Source organism: Aptenodytes patagonicus, chromosome 1 (assembly GCF_965638725.1).
Source record: "Aptenodytes patagonicus chromosome 1, bAptPat1.pri.cur, whole genome shotgun sequence".
In the NCBI taxonomy this organism is placed as follows: domain Eukaryota; kingdom Metazoa; phylum Chordata; class Aves; order Sphenisciformes; family Spheniscidae; genus Aptenodytes; species Aptenodytes patagonicus.
In genome coordinates this window covers 167594760-167600759 of record NC_134949.1, presented here as the reverse complement: position 1 = coordinate 167600759, position 6000 = coordinate 167594760, and positions in this window count along the sequence as shown.

Sequence of the window (6000 nt, the reverse complement as noted above, 5' to 3'; positions counted from 1 at the left end):
GTGATTTATGAAATAAACCATAGAATAAATGGAATTTGACATTCAACACATGTTTTGGGCACGTAAATCTTAGTAATTTGGAAATGCACTGTGTTATAATTATGCGCTTACAGAATATGCTTCCAATAGATTCCCCAATTATAAGCCAACTAATATGCCAAACCAATTAATGCTCTGTCTAATGCACAAACAATTGCAAATTTGATTCCTGCTGAAAAGTCTATTTTTCTATCAATATAGCAAAATGGGTTGAATTTTGACTATTCAGCAATCTCTTTTCTCCCATGCATAGGGAAGCTGGAAGGAGAAATGAAGTTGTGCAACAGTAAGACAGAATCAGTTCTGGGGAGAGCAGGAACTACAGCTGAATCTTGAATTCTGGCAAGCCGACCTAGATATAGTAGCAGTGCCTTTCCACAAAGGTTTTCATGATTTTACATTATTTCTGAATAATGACTGATGGAATGTCAAACCTAAAGTACAGCTGACAGCAAGGAGGCTGTTAAGTTACCGTCTTGATACAGCAGGCAGCTTTCAACTTTTTCAGTAGGAAAAGCAAAATTTTTGGCAGGAGCTCAGCAGGTATTCCACGGTATCTTGTTCGCTGCCACAAAAGAAGTAGCGCTTTACTTTCATTCTGTGTACTTATAAAATATGCTATACAATAAAAAGGATAGCGAGTAACTAACAGAAACATATGAAAATGGTTGCGAATCTGCCTATTCCCGCGCAGCCTGGCAAGACACTTTGCACACAGAGGCTTGCCAAAGAATTAAATATGTAATCAGACCTGCCAACATTCACTCATTCAAAACTACATTCTTTCATACTGAATTAATTTTAAGGCTGTCAAGTTTTGCCCTTTAGGGTTAAAGGACATTTATTGTGGATATTATGAAACATTGACAAAAATCTCACTGCTACTCATTCCCTGGGGACCCTGAATTTGTGATTGAGGAAACGGTGTTCCATCTAATAGCCCACACAATGGCAATGTACTCATTTTGGAGTAACTCTGTTCATGTTCATATCTTGCTTTTAAAAGCAATGCTCCTTTTCCACGCCAGGAAAAGCATCATCGATAGACCTGCTTCCGAAGCACTAGCAGGTTATTCCAGTATTTTACTGTAGTCTAGGCTAACACAGAGAGGGTCAGAAAGCTTTACCCTGCTCAAAGCCTCTGTGACAAGACTCTGTTCAGAACAACTTGTCAGACCAATGCTTTTGACAAACTGCCCTAATAAAAGCAACAATACCACTGAAGTAACCTATAAGTCTTCAGTAATAATTGAATTCTATAATATTGAATTTAATTCTAAGAAAGGAATTCTATGAATGACCAATTTTTTGTTTGGTTTTGGTTAATCCTCTGTGTCTTTATCTTAGTCTCTTACAGAGTAATTACATCTCTCCTTACCAATTCTTGCTGTTACCGACTAAAACTGATTTATATTTTCATACTTTATCCATTTTTTTCAACACAACCCCCATGGTTTTTGCATTCTTCCCAACCTCTATGCTGTCAATACATCAAATCACACAGTCCTATAAACACTTGGTTCGTAAGTGTAGGAAAGGTGCCTCCTAAATTAACAAAATCGAATGGTCTTGTCTGGAACTGAAAGGTCTACATTCATGATGAATACAAACTACTATTTTTCCAGTGGGATTTGCAAGTGCAGCTTAGTGAAGTTCAGCAGGTTGTAGCACTTGGTACTGCTTAGGTTGTTCAGTACATTATCCATCTTGTCTTATGATACAGCGGGCACAGCCTTAGTATAGCATTATCTGTCGTCCACACAAAAACCTTGTCTCCTACTTCTTCCACTTTATCGCTCTTCAGTAAAATGACCAGTGGGAAGAGCCCTGCTCGAGTAGTCACTTATCTCCACAGGTTATCCCAGCCCAGTACACTTCATTCTGCGCTGTCTGGTGGTCTCCGGTAAGGTTAGCGTGAACTCTTTTATCAGTTATACCTGGTCTATCAGAAAATACTCCCAGACATATATAAAAGTCCCTATGAGTTCTGCTTTCTGGGCAGAGTAAAATTCCCTCAGCCTGATGTCCTCTAAGGGATATTTGACTTTCAGTGAGTAAACCCGGCAGGGGGGAAGTCTGAGATGCCTCTTCCCAACTCTACATAATGTTCAAAGCTTCTTCATGGATATAGTAGCTTTTCAAATCTGTAGTGTACAGGGTCTGCTGTATAACCTGCTTGTGAAGCTTCCCTGTCTTGTCATTAAGCTCATTAACCACTCCAATGACTTCAGAAAGTTCTCGCCCAAGAATTTTGGATCTCATTAGTGGTTGATGGCAATTCTCCAGACTCCCAGCACGCTTGCCACCCTGGTACTCCTCTCAGCTCTTGGCTAGGCACAGTCGTATCACCTCCATCAAGCCCAGTTGTGCCTTCCCAATACAAAAAAACAGTAGGAAGCCACAGGTCATGGCTTCTTGGGGTAGAGTTGAAAGAGCAGCATCTCTGTCAGCACCCTTTTCAGCTACAGGCATCCCACGCCCCATGCTTTGGGCATGGGAACAGACCGCTATGCCCTTCCTGAGCTCTGAGTAGAAGAAAGAGATGAACAAAGGATTTGTGAAAAATGTAGTCCACTACTGATGCTCATTACCAACAAGCTTGTCATTCTTTGCCTTACCCCACATTTTGGCCAGAACAATTCTCAGACACTGCGTCCTCTTAGCAGATAGCTTGCTCTGCCAAGATAGCTTTGGCCAGCCCCGGCTAAAGCATAGCTTGCTACTGACATCAACTTACTCCATTTTGTTGACTTTTGCTGGAAAACTGCCTTCATGCACTTTTTTAACTCTTCTCTGGCCCCTCAGGCTATCATGGCTGCATTTTTGTGATATGTGAAGGATATAGAATCCATATGGACCATCAACAGGTGCTTTAAACATATGGTAGATCTCCTCATATGATAGAGCTGACATCTTAAGGACTCTGGACACAGCCTGTTACTATGCTTAGTGACTACATTTGGATTTATTTTGCTTTATCTTCTTTTCTTTATCTTTCTTTTCTCTACTCTTCATCTCATTCTTTGCTTCTGAAGGTTGTAATACATACCTGTCAAACCCTTCACCTGTAAGTCAGCATCAGAAAGTATTTTACAAGAGTCTGAGACACCTTTCCTCATTTTGTCTGTTATCCCACATCTCCTATTACTCTGGCAGAAACCTTATAGCATTCCTCAGATATAATAAAGTAATTGTCTCCCAGCTCTCCCTTTCTTTATAATCCATTCGTTAGCAGAGTTGTGAAGTTTAATAGATACTTCAATAAAGCTTCAGCTTTTCGAAGACTTGAATTTCCAATTTCTCAATCTGTCTGAGTTTTAAAATGTCAATAAAGTTTCTCTGGATAAACTACAGTTCAACACACTCCTTGGATCTAGACTGTTAGAAGAGGTCAAGGGAGTCCTTTTGATTTCTGCTATTTAATGAACATCTTCCTTTCAAAACATATGGCATAGTTTTCAGTACTTTGTACTGTCTTTTTTTTTAATTGAGACAGACTGCAGAAGTTGGGCAATGTCCAGCAACACCAACATCGTTGCTGACTGCTTTGTGGCTGTATCTATCTGAGCTCTTTGCAGGTACTTGTTCAAACCATCTTTGGTGCTGATACCTGCTTCTTCAGCATAGTTTCTGGCTGCTTCCCACACTTTGGCTTCAAACTTGGCTCAGGTGAGAACAAGCACCTGACGTGGCAGACTCTCTGATCACATTGCACTAGTGACATTCTGAACTCCTTGGGACTCCTTCCGATACCTTAACTCCTTTTTACCCAAGTGAAGTTTTTAATCTGCTTTCACCAAACTCTGTCAGGATTTGAAGCGGAACAGCATTGATCTGATGGGTTTACCAGCAGGTTCTTCTCAACCCAGTGCAGATGCTCCCTTCTACGCTTTGAATACCAGGGCAAAACGTATTCAAATGCATTCCTAGAGCATTATATTACCCGAGTTTAATGATCATTATACACACTGGAATGGAAACACACACGCACACACGTATAGAGTCTCTTGCTAGGCTTGCTCTAACAAATTGCATTGGGTTGTTTCTGCCTTCCCCTTCCAAGGGAGCTCTGACTGACTCTGACTTTCAACACTGGTACTCCAAAGATGATTTGGCAACTGTTTTTAGGTCTCAGGCAAATTACTGATTTCATTTGCCTAACTGTTTCTCAAAGACAACTAGACAGTTTTTATGTCAACAACCCACTCGCTGCATCTACAGATGGAAAAAACAGCACAGGCAAGAAAACAATCTTCCATATCGTGCAGTTTACATTCTCTCCCCAACCCCTATCAGATACCGCATTCTTTAGCTAACAATCCTACCACAGATTTATGTTGAAATCACCATTAAGACAAGTTAAGATGAAAGCAAATACATTTATTCGTTTACACATGGAAAGCAGACAGCAATGTTACTAAAGTTTATACAAACCACAGGTGACAGAAAGGCAGGAAAATCGTGCTTATTTCAAGATCACATCCAAAAGGCCCTCCAGAACCTGTGACAAGCTGTACACACCTAATCCACATAGCTGGATTGCAGGCAGAGCTACAGAATGATTTTAAGCTGACTGAAAGCTCAGAAGGACCAAAAGTGAAGATGAATTACGAAAGCAAGCATGCTTTCCAATTTACAGAAGAGCACTTCACATTCTGAAAACATTCTCTAGCTCTGCCCGCAATTCTTTCTTAATTCAGTTGAGAAGACGTTTCTATCTTTTCCCCACCAGCTCGCTGGCTGCTCCCTTTTGCTGGGAGCACAGCCCAGCTGCAATGCCTACCCAGACACGACCAGATTCGGCCAGCCACTGCCTCGCGGCTGAACCCCAAACAGCTCGTTAGTCCACCCCGAGGCAGAAAGCCCTCCACCAGCGAGCGGGCCGATGTTCAAAGCCTCTCACCATGCGCGTTATGAACCTTATATTCCACGTGAGCACAGGGAATACTAATTACCTTTTATTCAATCACATACTTGGGATTCGTGAACGTAGCGTCCTATTGACCGTTGTTTGAGATCCGACATAGCTTTGACCAAGTCATCTGAACATGAAAATACACGTGGGGGTACGTGAGGGATACTGGACTCGTTTGAAGCAGAGGCAGACGAGGACCCATGTAAGTGCATACAAAGCAGGCTAACGTGCTGGGGCCTACACCTTTATGCCTCAGACCCGTACGTGCACCTGCCACGCGAATGCATCGGTGAACACCCGTAACGCCCGCCTATGCCACAAGCGTGCCCTGTGCTGAATGGTTTCTCCCGCGTTGCATGAACCCACGATCACTGTTACCCCCTCACACCTCAGCAAACCGCCGCTCAGCAGCCGAGACCCGGTTGAGTCACCGCTCTCGGTGCCTCCACCCGCCCTGGGAGGTAACAGACAAGTCTCCCCGCAGCAGGGCTCCGGCGGTTGGGGCTCACAGACACCTCTCCCCCCGCCGCCCCCAGGGGGGAGGAGCGGGCAGGGGGCGGAGCAGCAGCACGACGTCACCGAGCAGGCGAGGGAGACGGCGGCACCCCGCGAGGAGACGCCTTGCAATCTCCCGCGCTTTCCCTCCCCTCCCCCACACCCCTGCCCCAGCTCGGCCTCCCGGCGCGGCCCCCCCCCTCTTCCCGCACCGCCCGACCGCGCCTCTGACCAATCCCGCCGAGATTGCCAGAGCCGCCCGCCAACGAGCGTGCCCTTCGGGGCGTTTCCCCGCCTCTGCCTCCACCTCCGGCCTGGAGACGCACCAATGAGAAAAGAAGAGACAAACCCACATTCAGGGGCGGTTGTTCTGCCGCTCTCCTCTCCCCCCTTCGCCCCGAGTCGCCAGGACGTCATAGAGAAGGCAGGCCAATCGGGGGCGAGGCCCCGTGCGTCGCAGCCAATGGGAGCGCTCGAGAGCGCGGCTGGCGCGGCCGGCCCCAGGGGGGAGCCGGGAGCAGAGCGCGGCGGCGGCTCCGCCCCCTCTCCCT